The sequence below is a fragment of the Pelodiscus sinensis genome, chromosome 6, assembly GCF_052426305.1.
Source record: "Pelodiscus sinensis isolate ZL-2025 chromosome 6, ASM5242630v1, whole genome shotgun sequence".
NCBI lineage: Eukaryota > Metazoa > Chordata > Testudines > Trionychidae > Pelodiscus > Pelodiscus sinensis.
The window spans coordinates 28,430,667-28,452,877 of NC_143057.1; the positions used below are offsets into that span (position 1 = coordinate 28,430,667).

At 42.7% G+C, this 22,211-nt stretch overlaps 1 protein-coding gene across 4 annotated transcripts in view; it reads right to left on the reverse strand.

The window, feature by feature from the left end:
• KDM4C (lysine demethylase 4C) overlaps nucleotides 1-22,211 on the reverse strand; it is a 397,703-nt gene that overhangs the window by 20,114 nt on the left and 355,378 nt on the right. The gene's annotated exons all lie outside the window — the stretch shown is intronic.

The following is a 22,211-nucleotide window of genomic DNA, read 5'->3' on the forward strand; positions in this document are numbered from 1 at the left end:
TTTCCCTCCCTTGCATTTCTTTAGTTAGAAATCTAACAGAAAAAAAAATAAAGCCATTCTGTGTGTCTTGCAGAGGTGAAAGTAAGTGGGTGCACCCTGGTGCGTAGCTCTGGCAAGAACTGTCTGAGTTGTGGTAAAAGACAGCAGGGAGCTATTTAAAGAACTGGCAGGGACCTGGGTTGCAATAGGACAGCACTGTAAACAGCCTTTATGAAATTTTCAGTTACTTTCATGGCTGGTGTCTTGGACATAATTCTAAAACTACTATATAAAACCACGTTCCGCTAAAAAACGAAGTATCTCCTAGTGGTATCAAACCAAACAGTACCTCAAATGAATTACAAACATAGCTTCTATTTGCTCTCCACCATCCAAAAGACAAGCCTGCAGTCCATGAATGTACAACATACCCAGGATAAGGACCATAACTGCTCATACAGAAAAGTAACAGAGGAAGGGATTTAATGTACAGTATTTCAGTTAATTTTTAGTTCAGCTCTATGACCAGCCAGCAGTCCAAAGACCACCAGCAAATGCTTTGAGGATTTCAATGGTCTATGGAACACTTTCTGGGAATCACTGTCCTAGATATCCCGTATTCCATTCCACCATGGAGTTCATTGCTTCTATTCTATCACTGGTGCTTTTAATATGGTCTATTTTATCATATTATCTTACTATTGACAAATTGATTCACACACTTTCTTTAGAGGGAAGGTTATCTACATTTATTAGGCAGCAAAAACTGGATAATGTTAATTTGAAACATATAATATGTCAGATGTATAATTAATAGCCTGTACCAGATGTAAATAATCTCCAGATGCAGTAATTTCAGGGTTTCAAGTGTAAATCACGTGTTTGTTCTGGAGTTTCATATATTCTGAGCAGTTAAAGAAATCTTACCATAGCTCATCTTACGTCACATTAGTGGAGCTAACCTGTCGGTACATAAAGCATCAATCAACTATGGAACATATGAGTCCAGCTGCTTATGGCGTTATGAAAATTCATTTATTATCTTAAATCACAGAACTATAAACATTGTAAAGCTTTTCTTTTGATGTTCTAAGGTTAATCTAACCTCAGCATTTAATTCTGGGTTCATTAACTGCTTTTCCAATAAGAGAAAATACTTAGCCAAAAATATTTACTAAAGTATCATAATTTAAGAATACCAGAGACAATTGATTTTTGAATATTTCTAGCTCAATTTTTACTGTTTTGCCTGGCAGTATCATTACAGAATTTGGAATAACTATATTAGGAATTATTTTTTGAATTATACCAATGTAAGAGCTATTGGGTACTTCCGGGCTTTACTTAAAGCAGCACAGACTGAAAAACGAATGCATTCCTCTGCTATGTCATGTGTGAAGTCATATTAAAAGGAACATTCTGTGATGTGGTCATCTAAATCCATGGGACTAAAGTTCATTGCCCACAAGAGAACCCTCTGTAGATCTGCTCCGTATTTGAAGGGAGTGGCTAAAAGAAGCTGGAAGGTAAAGTGGAAAGGGAAGAAAAAAAATATGGTGCTCTTTAATGTTTCTATTGTGTTGTATTGTAATGTCAGTTAGGATGCATTTATTTTATAGCTAGTATACAGAAAATATTAATTTAAAGAAAATTTTACCTGAAGGATACAAAAAAATCTAACAAAGAAAAATATTGGTATAGTCAACATAAAGTATTTTATTTTAAAAAAATTCATTTAGCATTTTTTCAAGCAGGGAAGGGAAATAGATAAGGGAATATAATGCAAAGGATCTACAATCAAGAGATTGAAACCGATCAATAAATTAATGCTTTAAGATTGTACATTTCATCTTAAATAAATGAAAAGAAAAAAGCTTACAAAGAAACACCTGTGAATATTATTAACTAGCAAAAATATTACTGATACATTCCTGCTGCATTTAGCAGTAGGAAAGGTCCTTCATTAGGCTAGGTAATTTTCTGCCTTTCAACAGTTAGTATAAAACTCAAGAGGCTTGATCTTTGGTATTAAATGAGTTCCTACCCTTTCGAATTTGCTTCTCTTGCCGTGACTGGTATGTAAAAATGCTTTTGGGAATCAACAACAGGGAGACCACACTCCTGGAGCCACTGTTTATACTTAATATAGTAGGAATGACAATGGCCCATTGGAATATTATTTTAAACAGAGGAAAGGTGCAGGCTACATGGCATCCATGGGAGAAATGGATCAATTCTTGTCCCAAGTTTAAGTACCTCAACAAGACCTGTAAATGCTAGTGTAAGAAACTATCCCATTAAAAATGGGCAAAATACCCACCCTGGCTTAATCAAACCGCCAGGGAACTGCCTCCACAGAGCTGGATTTTGTTAATTATTTTGAGGCTATTGGCTCAAGAAACTGTCTTAATATGTGTGGTCATATCACCCACTGGTGGCTGACTCAAGTGAGGATAAAGTAATTTTGGTGATGGCCGCAGACCTGATCCTCACACCTATCTTGTCTGTATGTGAGCAGCCACAGGTTTGTTAGACTAAAACATTTTGCTTGGACAGCTGTATTTTACTTCCCATAGTAGTGTGCAATGGGTAAGCAGCCTAGCTCCTGAATGGCTCTGAAAACTGGATTTGAAATCCTCTTTCATACTGGACTAAACTGGAGTGGCAATGTGGCCTCATGCAGCTTCTAAACGTTGGCAGTCCTTCTAGCATCCACCCTCGGGAGAGGCTGACGAGTGGGCTCCAGAAACCTCCCAGTCCCCAGAAGTGTGGGCGTACTAGAACTGGGCTTTTGGTGCTTCTTGAGTGAGTGGAATTGCAATGGAGATTGGGGCTGGACCTCTCAGAATTTTCTGGCTGCTGCTGGGGGATGATGCTCTTCAGCCTGGTCTCCTCTCTGAATTAGATCTCAGGGTTGAATGTGGGGCAGGGTGCAGGAAAGGAGAGATTAGAGTCAGGTCATGTGTGGGAGAGGGAGGCCACAGGGTTGAATGTGTGGGTGGGAGGGAAGAGGTGAGGAGAGCTTGGAGCTGCCTGAGGGGCAATATGGCAGAAAGAATTTGGGGATGAGTGTGGGCAGCAGGCAGGGAATGTGTTTGGAGCTGTGTGTTGAGAGAGAGAGCATGGAATGAGTGCAGACCACGGAAGGGCCAGCTCTGGGCCCCTCTCCTTAGAAAAATTCTGTTTGTGCCCTTATTCCCATTCATACTGTTGCATGTGCGCATTGTGGAATTCCTTACAGCGAGAAGGAAAAAAATCAATTTTGATCTTGATAAGATCAGAACTGTTTTCTGCAGTAGATTGCTAAATCCAGTTCTACCAGCTGCTCAAACACAGCAGGCTTTGAAGGGAAGAGGAGGATGAAATGTTACATTGTAAAAGATACAGGCAGACAGTCATGCTATCAGGACTCAGGCTGACTTCTATAGTCACCAGAATGCTATTGACTGCTAGGAGAGAGAATGCCTTTTTCAGAAACACCAGGTATTTCTTGAGCAGAGCACTAAAACATCCAGATGTCCATCACAGTAAATGGAGATTGTGATTTCCTTTGCATTGGCCCCAGAAATAGATTAGGAAAAAACTGAAAGAGAACTTCAGATACCGAAGTAAAGCCTGTCTGTGGTATACAGAAAAAAAAAAACACTGGAAATATTGTTCACGTTTATCACCCTGAAAAGGTTGCTTCTGTAATGCTGCCAAGGTCTGAATAAGCATTCATTGTCTCTCTAAGTCACAAAGATTCAAACACCTGACTTAGCTGAGATTTCTAAGTTTGTATTCATGAATTGTCACAAGTGGATCTAGCTTGCCAAACTGACTCCTCTGATCTTTTGAGCGCATATGTAATAGCTTAACATATTTTCTACAAGTCAGTTTTTCTATAATTTAATCAAGAGTTCTTATGTACACTACAGAGAAGAACCATACTACAGACTTTGTACATACAGAATGACTATGTATTATTTGTGGTATGCATCACCTCATTTGAGAACATGGCATTAACAGAGAGAATGACATCTGTAAGAAATCAGGTCCTCCATTATATGAATAAAGGGCCCAATTAGCAGCCTTTATTCATAAATATATTCACTGAAATAAATCTTATTTTAAACAGACAGTGGGACTACCTGCCTTTGTAAAGCTGTAGTGCCGGTACCCATTATTTTGTAATAATTTTGTGTTATGCTGTACTGATGCTTCTATATTTGACCTAGGAATAAATGCTTTTGTCACCTGGCAAAAACTGATGCCCCATCACTATCCCTGCTTTCCTTTCATGAAGAAAAAGCCGGTACATTTATGGCTTATTCACATCCTTGTTTTTCACCAATATAATTGATATAAACAATGTGGTCCAGGAAAGCCATCGTTAATTCATGTTTTGAATGCTAGTTAGCTCTGTGCATCTATGATACAGCAGCAAAATAAAAACACGGAAAAGTTCAACATAAAGACTGCCAATGGAAGTCGAGGAGAGATTTTTGCTGGTGAAGCAGTGTTTTAAAGTACCTACATAAAACTTAGTTCCCCTGCGTCCTAACGATTTAAAGACAGGTCACATTTTGGGCTTAACCTTGACAGTGGAAATTATTTTGTACTAATTAATTTGACTAAGTACATTCTAGCCATTTAATTTTGCATGTTGATTTATGCACAACTTTTGTTGAGGTAAATATTTATTTTATTGAGCTACATCATTTTCAGATAATCCACAGTACAAGAATTTTATTTGAAAACACCTTGTCTAATTCCACCTACCTCAGACTACTGTACTTTACTTGCTGGAGGAGGTCTCATTAGAATATCTCCACTTTAATGTGAAGAGAAAGGATTCTAGAAATATTTATACTGTTATGGATGATGGGATTTTCATTGTGATAATTCATAGGCATAACCGCAGGGGTTGGAGTGAAGAGGACATACATCTACCTTTCCATTTAGAAAAATGATGTTGATAACCAGTGGCCCTAATAATCCTCTCAGTCTTTTATTTTTCTTTCTTTTGTTGTTAACTCCATTGCTATGACCATTAATAGTGTTTGATTCTCTTTTCAGACTTACTACACTAAGCAGAACTTTATCTTCTGACAGATCTTCTGACTTTGTACAACTTGGCTAAAACAGAATGCCAATAAAGATCATGAGGAGACACTGAACAGACATGGGCCCTAACTTGGTAAGTTAGAATCTAGATGTGTATTTCAACAGCTCAGACTCACCTTGAATGCTGGAACACTCTGATACAGTCTGCATATTTTGCAAAATCCAAGCTTATCAGCTGCATATCGCTGTTAGTACATGTTGTATCATGTACTAAAGAGGCTTTACAGATTAGTCCTGTCAACTATGATAGGTACACAGTATATACTTGTACACAACAGGGATGTTAAAATGCGTTTAGATAAACATGTAACCGTTGAACATTTCAGCAGTTACACGTTTACACATGGAGGGGAGGTGGCAGCTCCCAGGTGCTGGTGTGCAGGGATCCTGCTTTGAAGCTGGCTCCCCCCAACATCCCCTCCACACTGTATGAGGAGCTGCAGGGCGCTGGTGCTCGTGGGGAACCAGCTTAAAAGCCTGGGCAAGGTGGACAAACCAGAACACGGTGGGGGAGCCCTGCTCTATACCTGGAAAGGGCAGGGTCTCAGATGCCAGGAGCAGGCAGTAATGGAAGTAAGGGAAACATCACACAGTATTTCCCACTCAGCTGATGTGGAGCAAGACGTAATGTAGAGTTCTAAACAGAAACACAGCAGGGGAACATTGAATCCAGTTTTCAAAATTTGGCTGCATACAGCTAGGCACCTAAATCTGTATGCTAATAGTTGATTTATGTATTTTAAACATGAATCAGTTGAACTGGGCTCCTATATCATAATTCAGGGGACAGCTTTATGCCAGGGATGTGGCCTCCGGCTTACCTGGATCCAGCCCCCGAGGATCAGAGCCTCTCCCCCCAGCACTGGGGAGCTTGCACTGGTGCCCCAGGCCCTCTGCTGTCCCACTACAGGGCTGGGGCACACAAAATGTACTAGGTTGGGCCCTGCTAAGCTCCCCTTGGTGAGTAAGGGGATTGTGGAGAGTGTCTTTCTCCTCATTTTTTTCCTTCACTTGTGTGTGGGACCTGACTGATTTTTCTGTGGATCAGCAGCAGGGCTGGCTTTAACAAGCGTGGGGCCTGATTCTGGAGGCGGGGCCACGCATGTGCCGCGTGCCCAGGGGCCTGTACATGCATCGCGTGCCTGGGCCCGGGTGTGATGCAAGCAGTGGCTGCTCTATTTGGGCTGGAGCAGCTCCTGCCTACAGTGGGCGGGGGTAGGGGGAGAGCACTTCAGCCTGGCCATGGATCTCCACCCATCTGTCCTTTAATTGATTAACAGTTAAACATTACATTTAACTAATTAACCAGTTAAACAGGATTTTACATGTACAACCCCTCTGCCTTCTTAAACCTCTTCATCCTGTCACCAGATATCACACCCTCCTGTTTTCCATTTGCTGGCTTTAGTCTTTTCCACTAGGTCCTTCCCCTCTCTATCCTTACTTACTCCTCAGTCTTTTTGCATCTCTTCTTTATACCTCTCTTCCTTAAGCCTATATTTACCAGATACTCAACAGTCCATATGCCCTCTAAACTTTCACCTCGCCTCAACAAACACTTTGCCTTGCCTCTTATATCTCGCTGTAAAATTACATGCCCTTTCACAATACTCCATAAATTAAAAGTAAAAGCTACTAAAATCAAACCATTAAAGATAAATTCTCCTGTTCACCATATATATATATATATATATATATATATATATATATAGTACTCCCAGAAATGCCGTTTAAGTTCCAAATGACTGTTTAATGTAAATTGCATCCATATAAACTTTATTTTTAAGACTGGATCAAAGCACAACACTAACTCAAAGCCTTTAATTTTAGGTACTCAATGGTTAAGTTTCTAAAAAACCACCCATAAAGTTTGCATAATACCTAAAACAGGACTACTCAACATGTGGCCCATGGGCGGCATGCGGCCTGTTTGTTTGCGGCCTATGATGCAGTTTGGGTTTATGCAGGGCTCAACATGCGGCCGGCAGGTGGGAGCCAAAACAAAAAGGTAGTCAATATAATGGCCTTTTATTGAAATGTGTTTTAGTCGTTAAATTCCTGGACTGTTATTGTTCATTAAAAATGCTGTCATATAGCTAGAAATCAGGTAAATATTGCATTTTATTAATAGCAGCAGAACTGACTTAAATAGGGCCTGTGTGTTGTGTAGTCTTGCCTTAACCTTTGTATTCATACCCGGGGTGAAAGAAGCTATTTGCAAATATTTGTATATATATTTGCATGTATACGCAACCACACTTAAGTTGCAGCCCTTGGCATGTGCTGTAAATATCATTGTGGCCCCCGGGGCTTCCAAAGTTGAGTAGCCCTGACCTAAAACTTCACTGGAAATGGCTACTTCAGAATAACCCTAAATAATATACAGAAAATTATTTGGAGACTGAGGTCATCTTGTCTTTACTGAAAGGTTTTCAAGCAAATTTACAAACCCTCTCTAGAAAAATGCTTAGCAGCAAAATATCAGCATGGGATCTCTGTAAAACCTATAGAAACAATATAATTATGGAAGGTGTGAAAATTAGACCAGCATGTTTGGCTGCTGGACGTCTGCATGCAAATGGTCTTCCAGCTGTCTTTAGGTGAATAGCATTAAGGTATAGCTATAATTTATCCTCCTGAGTTTAGAAATTTAGTTTATTGCAATATCCCACAATGCAGCTATTAAAATGCCCTCATTAGCAGACTCCTCTCTGTAGTAATGAAAATTATCTGAAGATTGTTTCAAACAGAGGCTTAACACAATATGAAGTGTGGGGAAGAAGGAATAAAGAACTCAACTCATGGTGTGAGAGCTGTCATGACAAGTCAGCTCTTATTGTATAAAATACAGGGGAGAACAGGGCTCATGTGGCAGAGTTGCAAAAGGTAACTCAACTGGGATTCCTTGGGAAGACAGAGCATCACCAAGGATTGAACTGAAATGTCAGCAAGCCCATTTTGTGCATGCACTTAATACAGGCTGTCTATTCTACTTACGTTAGTTTAGTGTGTACTAGCTTTCAGCTTTTGGGTAAGTTTCCATAATCATGCTTACAAGAGATTGTTTTATAAATAATATGACAAACATATTCACTACTAACCACCTCTGATTCAGGTGAGCTTCTCATATAAACAAAGTATCATAGTTGAGAAGTGAGAATATATTTTATTTACACAAATCGTTAAAGGGAAGTAAATTGTAGAAATTCTCTGCACATCTCTCATGATATCACAATGCTGTCAAACAATATTTTGGTTTGAAAAATTGATCATGTGCAGTTCCTGTACAATTTTCTGAAATCCAAAAACTAGCTTTTCATATGTTCCATATCATTTTGAATGAAAAAGTGTGTTGGTTAATATGCCACAGCCAAAACTTATCTAAGCAGGGACAACTCTTCACACTGCAAGAAAGCACATTAATACACACAAGACAGCAGGCTTTACTTACCATATTGTTAATCTACTTTTAGACTGGTGAGACTTCACTAAAATCAGTGAAGCCACATTGGCATAAAACTGGACCAAAAGAAAGGTGACTACAGTCCAGTGCATTAGTTACTTGTGTCCAAGGACAATCAGAATGCACAGTACGAAAACTATGCTTAAGCTACTGTCCTTAAAATGTTAATGAACCTTCTTCTACACACTACATTTTATGCTTTCCTTAGAGAGAAAATGAAAGGCTGGATTAAGCAATCCGGAATGATTTCTAATGATTGTTTTGGTATCAATTTAAACAATTAAAATTTCAGCTGCAATATAATCTCTCATTGACAACCAAAACAGCTATTAATAGACCCAATAGATGTTTAAATTAACCTTAACTGATAAGTGCAGACTGATACTGTTCTACACTAAGTGGTGACTATTCCAGTTGGAATTGGAGAATTCCTTTTTGGAAAACCCTAGACACTGGTAAGCACCTGGGTTGGGTGCCACACAAGGGGCTGGCACAGAGAGATAGGGCCTAACTTGGGGCTACACTATGCTCCGAAAACACACACTCTCATTGGGGGTGATGTAGAGGTGCACTGCCTCTCCAGGCCATCAGAATACATCTATCAGAATACATTGTGCCTGAAGTGCAGGGGAGCCTAATTTCTGCCTCACTTTTTTGGGAGGTGCAATATGCTCATCCTCACACTGTGCCAGTTGTCCCACCCCTTCCTCATTTAATATGAAGAGGTAAATGCTGCTGTGAATGCCTTTGTACTCAAGACAGTGTTAGCACCCGTTCATGCCCAGCTACTGTACATGGATGTAAAGGTGGGAGGGAGGAAAAAAAATGCTTGCTCCCTCCATCTTTCACACACAGGTGTGTCTGGACACAATCTCCAGCACCTGTGTCAGAGGTTGGCGGGCGAGCTCCCATTTGGCTAATTGAAAGGGCAGCACCTGCGGGGGCTATAAAAATCAGGCAGAGACCCAAGGAGTGAGTCAGGAATAGTGGCAAAAGTCAACACTGCAGGTGGCCTCTAGAGAAAGTGGCAGACAGCAGAAAGCCTTCTGCAGGCCCGGCCTGGGATGAGGGAGAAACCGGTTAAAAGACTATAGGTTTAGGACTCAGGAGAAAACTGAAGGCAGGAGGAGAAGCAGCAGGAGCAGAGGAAGTTGCCTGCTGGGTTTAGGCCAGAGAGGGAGGAGTGCAGTGGAGAAGTTTTTCTGCTAACAGCTCCAAGCCTGGAGAGCTGGACCCAGAGAACTAAGGAACGGGGGGGATAAGGGATGCTCCCAGCAGAGAGTCTGTGTGGGTTACTGCTGGGAAAAGTGGGGTTGCACACCTTTTGGAAGGACTAGAGTAATGTGTCCTGGCACAAGTATAGGAGAGGGCTTTCTGGATGGGACTGCTATATGACACCCTCAATTGCAAGGGATGTGCGACAGGTCTCAGAGAATGTAAAATCAATAAATGGTCAGGGATGATCATGAGCAATACCCATTCCTCCACAATTACAAGTGCTGCCAACTTGACTCACCCTTCCTAGCTTCCAATCCCACACTACCAAGTTCACAGAATCTGACGGACTAGTTGCCAAAACTATCCTCCTACACCTTTGCTCCTCACGATAAAATCATGTAACTTGTTCTCTTCACCAGAAGGACACGGTTGGTACAGTCACTCTTTATTTTTTCTCTGCATATCAGTTTAAAAAACGATACTCTCCATTTCAGCAGTGTCTTTCACCCAAAGGTCTGACATTTTTACATATATTCATTTAGTCTCTAAGGGTATGTCTACACTACCCTCCTAATTCGAACTAGGGTGGTAATGTAGGCATACCGCACTTGCAAATGAAGCCCGGGATTTCCTGGGCTTCATTTGCATAAAGCCGGCTGGCGCCATTTTTAAATGCCGGCAGTTCGAACCCTGTGCCGCGCGGCTACACGCGGCACTGAGTAGCTAGTTCGGATTAGGCTTCCTAATCCGAACTAGCTGTACTCCTCATTCCACAAGGCTTCATTTGCAAGTGCGGTATGCCTACATTACCCTCCTAGTTCGAATTAGGAGGGTAGTGTAGACATACCCTATGTCCCAAAGGGCATGTCTACACTAAGAAATAATTTTTAAATAAGTAAAACCAAAATAATTCCCAAAATATCAAAATCGAAATATTGCATCCACACGACAGGGGAGCATTTGAATTGCTCAGAATTATTTCAAAACAGCACATCCACACTGACTGGAACCTGCCTTGGATTTAGAGCCCCTGGAAGCACTCTGGCCAGGGCACCAGGAGAGCAGATACTTCCTGTGGCTGCTTGATCAGGCAAGCTGTAATGCGTACTTTCAGGGGCTCCTCTCTACGGCTGCGTCTCACACACCGCTGCTCCACTGGGTACCCCCTTGCTATTTGGGACACAAAACAGATGCAGTGAACTCTGGTTGCTCTTGCGGATGTCACAGCACTGACACCATGGAGCTGGAAGTGCTGCAAAGCAGTGCCAGGCTCACGGGCCTCGTGCTGCGCCTGATAGCACAGTTCATCCAAACTGCTCACATGCTGCACCAGCATAACCATGACCAGCCTGAACTGGAGCCTGGCGTGCCTGCTGCTGCAAATGCCCCTAAATCCTCTGGACACTGTCAAACGCTGCTTCTGGCACAGTGTAACAGGGCAGCTGCCCTGTACTGGCCCCTTAAGAGCCAAACCCCAGCCTAGAGCAGGCCCGGGGAGCTCAGCCCAGCTGGGCGGCGTTGGCCAATTAAGGCCCAGCTGGGGGCTATAAAAGGGCAGGGCTGCTTCAGCCAAGGCAGTGTGAGCCTGGCTGCCGAGGGAGCAGAACGCTCTCTGGAGCTAGGGCAGGGCTAGAGAGTCAGGCTGGGCCAGGACGCTTGGACAGCCAACCGGCCAGCCTGCTAGGCCTGCGGCAGGGCTGTGAGCCTGGCTGCCGAGGGAGCAGGACGCTCTCTGGGCTAGGGCAGGGCTAGAGAGTTAGGCTGGGCCAGGGCGCTCGGACAGCCAACTGGCCAGCCTGCTAGGCCTGTGGACAGGCCTGCTGGAGAGACACCAAACCCCCGGAAGGGGGGCTCAGAGCGAGTGACTTGGGCACTGCCGGAGGGCGGTGTGGCGAAGAGAGCAACGCGACTAGAAGATTCCAGAGGGGAAACGCCACGTGAGCGGAGGCCTGTGCGGGCGGAATGGACTGATTCCGGGGACAGATGACGGACCCCCGCTACGGTGGTGAGTGACCCCCTCACACAGAGGAAGACTAGTTCCGACTGGTGGGAATGCATTATGTAGCGATAGGATGACCAGTCACTCCAGAACTCCTGCATGCAAAAGGCCACCTTCCTGAAGCTCTGTGACTGGCTCGGCCCTGGCCTCAGGTGACAGGACACACACATGCAACCCACCATTCCCCTGCAGAAGTGCCAGCAGGCACTATACAACAGGCACTTTCCTGCGGGGGCACAGATGTTCCCGGGGAGCATCACTACACCCACAGCCCGGGGACAAGCAGGCACGGGAAGGTGCCAGCCAGGCCAGGAGCCTGTGGACACAGCCTCCTTCTGTGTCCCGAACATGCCAATTCCAGCACTGCCGACAGTCCGCAGAAAGAGAACTTCTATCCCTGCCTGCTAGAGGAGGGGGTGGTGTTGGAAGAGATGTGTGAGCAGCAGAGGCCACTTGCTGGAGAGCGTGTTACTGGGGTCCCCACCTCTTCCTCCCATTGGCAGGTTCCCATTCAGAGGATCACACTTGACCAGGAGCAGATGCTGCCTGAGTGGAGGCATGTGTGGCTCTGCTGTGTGGTTCCAAGACCCCAGCATCCTTAGTGGTGGCTTGTGGAGGAAAATGTCCCACCCCGGAGACCAGAGTAAGGCAGGCCTCTCCAGGAACCTTGTGAGAAGGGCCAAGGGGTTCCTGAGTGAGAGCATCATAAGGTTGTGTGCTCTGGACTGGCGCTCCATGTGCACCCAAATGCACATGCTGTCGTGCGACCAACAGACAAACACGGATCAACCACTAGATCATAAACCCCTCCCCTTCCAAACCCAACTTTTAATTCTGATATTGGTATGGGTGTGATGTCAGAAGCAAGGATTTCATATAGTGAACTTAAGCACATGCTTGTTGTACATAAGCTGCCAAATTTTAAATCTTTATAATGTTCAAATTGTGCCATGAGTGGGGGAAAAAAACAAAGTACAAAAGCTGGTTTTTCATTTTTATAATTCTTTCCAACAGCACCTACTAATTATTGGGAAGATTTATCTTTTCTTAAAAATAAAGATGATCTTAATTTAACAGCTTACCTGAAATTGCAATAGCTATGGTTCTATTAGCCTTTCCATTATCAAGTTGGACTATTGTTAGAAAAAAGAGAATCATATACAGAAAACTGTGATAAGATGATACTGAGGTTTCTAAAGCCGCAAAAATAGGTAGATTCAAAGTTAAACCTGCTCATATTCATTGCTTATGCTTAACTATGGAAAAAGACAGTTACCCATTCTCATAACTGATGCTCTTCGAGATGTGATGTTCACATCCATTCCAATCAGGTGTATGTGTGCTGCATGCATGAGCATCAGAAACTTTTCCCCTAGCATCTCCTGTAGGGTTGGCTGTGGAGACCCCTAGAGTGGTGCAGCTATATTAGCACATATATACTACTGCTGCCCCTAACCCTCCCTCAGTTCCTTCTTGCCACCTTGGGGAAGAAGCGCGCGTATTGGAATGGATATGAACAAAACATCTCAAGGAATACCACTTACGAGAGCAGGTAACTGTCTTTCCTTCTTCGAGTGCTTGTTCATGTCAATTCCAATCAGGTGACTCCCAAGCTGTTACATCATAGAGGTGGGTTAAAGTTAGGAATCACAAATTGGAGCACTGCCCTACTGACAGCAGCATCCTGCCTAGAAAACCTATCAATGACATATTGTACCATGAATGTGTGCATGGAGGAACCTGTGGCTGCCCTACAGATCTCTTGGAGGGGAACCTGCACTACAAATGAAGTCAATGAGACATGCATTCTAGTCGAGTGCCTCTTCGGGCTGGATCTGGCCTACCAAGCGGGTTTATCTGGCCCACAGACACCTTGCTGCTCTCTCACCCCCAAGCCAAGCAGGCACCTAGAATGAACTGCCAGCTGTTCAGAACTGCTGGCGGTTCTCTCAGGGGGTGGGGGCAGGTCAAAGATTTCATGTCCTGCCTCCCACCCCTAGGCCAATCAGGGTCCGTGGGCGGGGAAGCACAGAAGTATCCTGGACCTGCCCCTTCCGCCTGAGGCCCTGCCCCTTCTGGGGCAGCCTGGGGACCACTTACAAAATTTCTGAAGCGGCCCATGTCTAAAATTATTGCCCACCCCAGCATAGATCGAGGCGAGCCACCCCTGCAGGGGTCTGAGGTATTGTCATGCATATCGGATCACAGGGTAGCATGAAGGCTCAGGGAGATGGTGGTTTCGAGCCCCTCTTCTGACGAGCCAGCCACCCTATGGCATGAGGTCTGGTCCAGGGCCTCAGTTGCTGGGCTATCCCCTCCTGGGGGGTCAAGACACAGTGGCAGAACGTGGTTGCCATTGTGCTGGGTGTGGTTATGTTCCCTACAATCAGAACAGCTCCAGGGGGAATGAGTCAATGCCATGTTGGACTCCTTCTGCAGTGCCAAGGTGGCACTGATGATGTTGGTGCCAGCATTGGTGCCATACAGGTGGATGGCCTTGGAGATCTGGACTGGTATTGGGAAAGGCGAGACCTGGAGTGGTGCCAATTTCCTCTTGATCTCAATCTGGTCTGGGACCCGGAACAAGGCCTCAACACCAAGCGTCATGGCTCACTCGGTACCGAGCACGGTGGATCTCTGCCCTTCTCAGGTGTGCCTGGTGAAACTAGAAATCGCTATTCACTAGGGACTAGGAGCTTGCCAAGGCAAGAAAGCTAGGAAGTTTCAACACCATCGCAGATAGTAAAAAGAAACTGAGGGAGGGATAGGGTCGGTAGTGGTATAAATGCACTAATACAGCAGTACCACTCTGGGGGTCTCCACAGCCAACCCTATGGGAGCCAATAGGGGAATGTTTTGGATGCTCGTGCATGCTGCACACATACACCTGATTGGAATCGATGTGAACAAGCACTTGAAGAAGAACTAAGAATTGTATTTTAATGTCTCAGGAGCCAAAAAACAAATGTACAGGTTGGCCCTCCCTGTTCCGGCCCTGTCAGGACCTGGCCGGTCACAGATGAGGGACTTTGCCGGACCAAGGGAGGAAATTTCTGGATCCCCTGCTGCTTACTTCCCTCCCGGCCAGCTCTTCATCTCCTGATCCCACTGAGCAGCCAATGCTGCCCTGGCTCCAGGACCTGCAGGGCAGCCACGCAGGGGATCCGGGACCAACCAGGCAACCAAATGTGTGTCTTCCAACCCTGTTGGGCAGACCTGCTGCCACTCGCTGGATGGCCCTGCCATCAGCTCACTCCAGGCAGCCCACTGCCCTGCCCGCCCTACAGGGATCCGTGCCACTGATCCTCCACCAGGATTCTCTGGTCCTGCAACATTCGTGCTGAACAACGGACATCGCCGCACCAGAGAATCCCAATACAGAGAGTTTCAATCTGTACAAACAAACAAGTAGCAGCCTTCACCCTTGACTCTGTTTGTTTAGGTTTTTTTAAACATAAGTTTAAGTTATATGCATAAATCCAAACTCTTAAAGTATCTCAGAAATTCATGTCTGTGCTCTTGTGTACACGTAAACAGGGACATGAGTGTGTAAAGATCAACATTCTCTGTGCCAGATTTGTAATTGCCCATACAATGTTTGCATATACAGTAAGCTCCTTATGCAATTTGACAAATTTCACATCATAATTAAATGGGTCCTTAAAGGTTAATTTAATTTGTTAAAAATACAGACACTTTCTCCTGTGTGGAGTATTTTGCAGAGTCACTGGGCCAAATTCTTTTCTGCCCTGATTTACTCTCAATCTGCTTAGCATCACAGAAGTCAGTGAGGTCCTACAGATTGTACAGCACAACAGATTTCTGGAATCAAAATCATTACAGGTAGGTTTTTATTAATGAAAAAGGTCATGATTTTAAAACTGGATTGAGGCAGGCAGATCCTTGTGCCCCTGTGGAGCTACACTGAAGCCAATGAAGGTCTGCACAGGTAAAGAATTCGCATATTCACATCTGACTATAGGATGAGCCGAATATTGTACATTTTAGGCAGCCTCACTACCCCATCTCCATAGGGCTTCTTTCCTGTCATGACCTATGCGTGGAATGACTTCTCAGACCACACATTACAGGCTCCCACCCACTCCCATTTAAGATCTCCCTAAATGCTGCTTCCATAATGTCCATTAACACTAACCTACACCAGTCAGATTTCCACATTTGGTTGGGGGAAAAGCCATGGAATATTCCAAGTTACCACCACCTACCATGTTTTGTATGCATGTGTCTGTTTTTCAGCGCATTGGGAGCAGAGGCTCTCTTTATCTGATTCCTGCATAGCACTCAGCAATGTTGTCAGCAGTTAGACAGACAGAGAGACAACAACAGCAATCTCAGAGACCATACATGCATTGAGGGACAGAACCTAACTTGGTTGAGCTCTGACGCCCCACCTGGTCAAGCCTTAGTCACGCTATCCACACTGAATTACACTGCCTGTAAATCTTTGATGAAATAACAAACGTGAGAGACAGCTAAAAGAAACATAAAATATTCGGTCAGTGCCATCTTTTTTATTCCTTGTCATGTACGTAACTGATTTGCATAAGTCAATGTATGTGGCTGCTTTACCCAGATAGCGACTAAATGGTTTTCTACCTAGGAATCAGCTGGCCCAACTAATTAAAAATTCTGAAGCAGAGATTTTGCTGTGGGTCATTTATCTGTGAGGCATGGTGCAAACTTTATGTATAATTTTACAGGGAAAAGGTCATTTTCAATGGGTAGTGTATCACAGTATGCCCCAAGTTTACATATATGTGCAATTAGATGAAAAATTCAATTACAGGCTTGAGAAAATAACTCTCCATCATTTGAGCATATTAACATATCACTGTAGTAAGTAATCTCTAATAGACAAACTCTGTACTGTGCTCCCTACAATCATCATCAGTTGTTCTGTTCACAGAAGAATACAGGAGGAAAGAGGGGTGGAATAATAAAGCCATTTTTAGGTGCTATTGCAAACACCATCTTGGAAGGTCCACTGATGGAAGTGTTGTGACCCTAATAAGCTAAGTAATGATGGCTTGGTGAGTATCTGGATAGAACGTGGACAAAGGTGCTATGGGAAGTGGCGTAAGGGTGCTTAGCAAGGATCAACTCTTCTCTCATGATGTTCAGAGGCAGTACATTTGTGGCTGGAGGTGCCTTTTTCAGCTAAGAAAAAAATCTAATGTCCTCAATAACCACGATCAATAATTATTTCCACATAGAATTCTATATAAGTAGGGTTATTTAGCCTCCTATCTAACTTCCATTGCTGCTACTACATTCTACTGACCTAAATTCAACTGCTTTTTCTAATTCAACACAACATTCTTCTTCACTTCCTGAACAAAATATGTTGTATTGATGTGCACTTTTAAAGAATTTCCATATTTCACTCCACAGCTTCTTGTACTTCAGTGGAGGATAAAGTGAGTCCTGTACCTCTGAACTGCATTCTGTCTAAAATTTACCTCGGGGTGGACAACTTCTGAGATGACAACCCACATAAGCAACTTTAAATACCTATCAGATGTCTGCCCAAAAATGATAATGTAATGGTGGTGGTTGGGAAAAAACCTCACTGAAGCTGAGGGGTATAACCACCACCCTTTGTTTAACATAAATGTAAGAAACAAACAATAGAACCAGGTAAGCTGAAACAAGAGGAGCCACCACCCAAAAAATAATGGCCCACAAAGTTCCCTTGTGGACTGACATAGCCAATGCAGTGGCTGCAAATTCACTGGTGAAGCTGGGTGTGAGATAGAAGTTCAAGTAGCAGAAAAAGATAGGACATAGAGAAGAGGCAAAGAAGCCACCATTAACATCATAAAAGTCCTGGTACTGTATCCCCTAAGGGAAAGCTTTAGAGCAGAGTGGTAATTGAAGGACCCTTGGAAATGTAAGCAAAGAAATTACCCCCATTTGATTCCTACGGTGTTCAGGAAAGAGGAGTTTTTATGTTCTTTGTAAACAAACAGAACTGAACTGAATACTTGAATCCGTCTTCAATTTTTTTTACCTAGCAGAAACAATGTGCTAGACCCCCCAAAATTGGCTAAATGCCTGAATCAAAAAAGGGTAACAATTTAAGATCTCAAAGTTTCCAGAAACAAAATAGAAAAAAATGAAACACTAGGGAAGCTAATACCAAATAGTATTATATCAGAGTGTGGATCAGGAATTCTTAAAATTTTCATTTCAAATGCTGACAGCCTCCCAAAGAGTACGCATGGGCATTGTCAGCACAAGAGAGCTGTAAAGAAGATCCTTGGCAGGGAAAAACTTTTAACACTCACCATGCCAAACCAACCAACCATCTAAAATGACTTTGCTATTACACTGACAGCTTTTGTTCAAATGCACAGTAACTACAAAGTAATAAATTCTATTATAAAGAAAGTAGAAGTTCATAAATTTTGGTGCTTTGTGAAATTTAGGTGTGTGCTGAACGCAACAGTAGCCATCTTAAAAATATCAGTAATGTACTTTTGCTGTCACATTTCTAAATAGTTCTGTTTTGCTTTTCATGGCCAGTGGTGAATTTCAAGTACTGATAGAATGATGGATCTTAATCTTTACTAATCTCAGCACACTGAAGACTCTTTTGTGCCCAATGGTAAAAGGAGGTAGTTACCAGAATGTCAACATAATTCTGTTAAAGGCTCTATGTATCACTATAGGTTTAAAAGAAAGCTCCAGGTATTTATGTACATATTTGAGTTCTTTCAGGTGAGGTAACTTCTATTTCAGAAAGCTTTAATAAATGTTTAAAAAATCATCAATGACTATGTCACATTTGCTTGGATTGACAGACTTTGTATCATGTAGTAACACATCTTTTATTATAGCCCTTGACAGCTGCATCATGCACATTGAGTTTAAGTAAGTTGATACACGCATTCTTCAGGAATACACAGTTAAGCAAGAAATTTCATAGACATTTTTGGAACTGCACAAAACCACAATACTTGGATTTTGGGAAGAAATATCCTGGGACTCTTGTAAATGATCATACTAATGCTGCTCCAAGTACTTTTCACTGACTGATTAATGCCTCCTTTTTCTCCTGTAGGAGCCTTCCCTTTCAGGGAACATTTTACTTTGCTAGCCCACACACTTCAATGACATCTAATTCATATCTAGGAGCAATTTAGTTTGTTAGTTTTAATCTGTAGAGACCATTGCACTTTGAATCCTGGACATGTTGTTCTTGGCACTTAAGAACAGCTCAGATGAACTAACGGACAACCCGTGGATTTCTACACGTGGCGGCTAGTGATGGGTCATTCTCAGAAGAATGTCCTTGACTCTGACATGCGTTTCCATTCTTGGTCCAACACGGTAAGAATCTGGTGACTCCCACGCTTGCTACAAGGCCTATTATAGGGCTTTCATGAGGATTGGGAATGGGTCATGTATTAGCTTTTGTGTCAAGTTCAATTTATTTTGGAAAATGTGATATCACAAATTGTACAAGTCGTTAAGGCTTGTTTATGTATTGATAAATGCAATACATAAATAGGAAAATCTATATAAAAAAACCTGAACCAGCATGTTCTATATTTAGCAAACTGCCAGGATTTTCTCATAGAGATGTGTCCGACAGGTATTAAAATACCAAGGTGCACAGCACAACAACAGGGAGGACGTATAGAGACACTTTCCAGGGCACAAGCTGTTCACTGATGTTGGTCCTGCACACTGGGGTAGAATTTATCATGGTGAGCAGAGCTGGGAACGGGTAACAAACAATGTTCTCTAATCTTTTCCGTCCATGTATGGATTTTTTCCATCCATGTGCAGAATACATATTTTATGTGCATGGAGGCATATGTGAATTCAATAGAAACAAAAAACCTAGATGTGGGTGCTCTGCTAATCAGCTGGGTGGCATCTGAATCTCTCCTGAGTGGTCACGCAAGCACCCAGCTTAAAGAGAACTCTGGTGGCAAGTAGGAGAGCATAATGTGATACTCCTCTAAGCAGCAGCAAGTTGTACTTCCAACTGTTGGCAGCACTGCTGGAGAATACAGCATATGTACTGGCTGCATTTTTGTGGTAGAGGGGCCTAAACAGCCCATTTACCCTGCAGATCTCATCTTCTTTGGGATACGGTGTAGACAGTACAATTCGCCAGCTGTTTTCTATCATTCTTCACTTAGCCATGGGGAGGCCTCATCTGCTGAGTGCATGAGATAAAAAGTTGGACCTACATCTTTTGCCCACCAGCACAGGAGAGGGTAACACCGAGCCCATAGGTTAGCCAATGCACTAAGGCTTACTAATTTGCAATTTAATTAAACAGTCTTACTGAAGAGTCATTTGTTTGTGACAGTCTTACTAGGCTGAAACCATAAAGAGGTCCTAAATTCGCAGCCTGAAGTAAAAAGCATGTTCTAACACATTTAGCAAATGTTAATACAAAGTAAAGAAAAATATATAAAGGTTTAGGAACAATGTATGCCCTGCAGTGGCAAATGCTGAATACCTAACGCTAGAGAAGAGAGAGTTTTAGAGATGAGGTTCCCCATTTTCCTCCTTACAAATAAAATACAGTGTCCAGACATTGAAGTGGTGGCCTGTCTTGCATAAACACAATTGTGAGTTGAGCTGAAATTGTACTCTGGACTCAACACATAATACTAAAGCAGAAAGGACATCTTTGGGCATATCCACACTAGGAAATTATTTCAAAATAACTAAATTCGACTAAGGAGGAAACCTCAAAATTAGTCCAAGGCAGGTTCCATTAATGTGGACATGCTACCTCAACTTAGAGTCCCAGGATGAACTGCGGAGTAATTAGTTTGAATTACTCTGGGGAGTAGCTACTTCGAAATAGCAGCACCGGAATGTCCACACTAATGGGATTTCAAATTAACTATTTCAAAATCAGCATTATTTCCCGAGGAAAACAGGACTACACATTTCAAAATCAGTGGCCCGTTATTTCAAAATAACACCCAAGTGTAGAAATTCAACCTAAAGGGGGTTATTTCAAATAACAGCCTAGTGTAGACCAGGGCTCTGTGAGCTAGTTGAAAAGTCAAGAGAGATTAGAAAAATAAGTTCTTCAATAGGCACTAAGATTGCTTTCACACCACATTTGATGAATAAGTCCTCCCAGAGGCATTAACATCTGATATGCACATTGGGTGGATTAGCAAGTTTTAGGCCAGGCAGAAGAAAAAAATATTCTTTCCTCTCAATTACTGCTAAAGGTACATTATCTAATGAAAACACAACAAGATTTCTCTGAGGAAAGTGAAATTCGTTTGGTATTTCCATCAAACAATTATATGTTGTTCATCCAGTATCTTAGAAGCACTGAGGCACATCCAAACCTGATTACATTCTTTCTTAGTTTCAGAAGAAGCTATCCCAGTAGGGAGGTAAGCAGTTTCTCGTCTCTCCAATAGCATAGTATTGATGCAGGTGCACACAAAAGAGGTGTTTGTGATAACAATACAGCCACATTTGCTTAGTATCTTGATGATCCTTAATCAAAAGGCTCTTGATCATTCCTGGAGCCTTTGAGGATATTTCAAATTAAGGGGTAAATTTTCAAGCGATGTAATGGGGATTTAGCTACACGACTTCCATTAACACCAGTGGGAGGTAAAAAGCTAAGTCCCCACTCACTGCTTTGAAAATGTATCCCTTTAAATGTATGATTTCCAAAACACATTCGACTTTTCAATAACTAAGCAGTTGCCAAGAAAAACATTATTATTTTCACTGGAAGTAGAGATATCTGTCAAATATTGTCAGAGGCAAGTGGGTCTGAGGAAAACATTAAAGCTCTCAAACCTTTTTTTCTACAGGACAAGAAGGCTGAGTATTCTGGGGAGTCTAGCTTCTTGAACCACAACAGTCTAACTCTTACGCTACTGAGCCTTGCACTAGGCGACCTCCCTGCAGCCAACACAGAACAAAGCAAAGGCAAAAGGAATGTGCACCCTGGCAATCTGCAGCTGCTCTAACAACTCCGAGCAGGTCGTTGGCAACAGATGCAAGTTACAACAGTTATACCAACAAATCAGCACAGCACACAGAAGTCTCAGAATCCGAGAGGACAAAAGCAGCTTGCCTAAAGCCAAGGATCAGGGCTGAAAACTGTGAAATGGTTATAAAATGGTGCCAAATCAGAATGCTAATAGTTTGCACCCAACTCTGCATTTTTGTAAATGATGACACAAAGTGCAAGACAGTGGAGAATCTAATCCACAATGTCTAAGGAAAATGTATCTGTTCCCCAAATAAGTACAGCATATGTTCAGTAACATTCCTGAAAAAATGGAGGTTTATGTGTAACGGTGAAATGAAAATCTGCATTGTTTTTAGGATTAAACTACATAGTCTTTTTCCCTGTTCATTTTTATCATTAATAATGTAATCTTGCAAGCTAAACATCAAAAGATGTAAATAAATTGT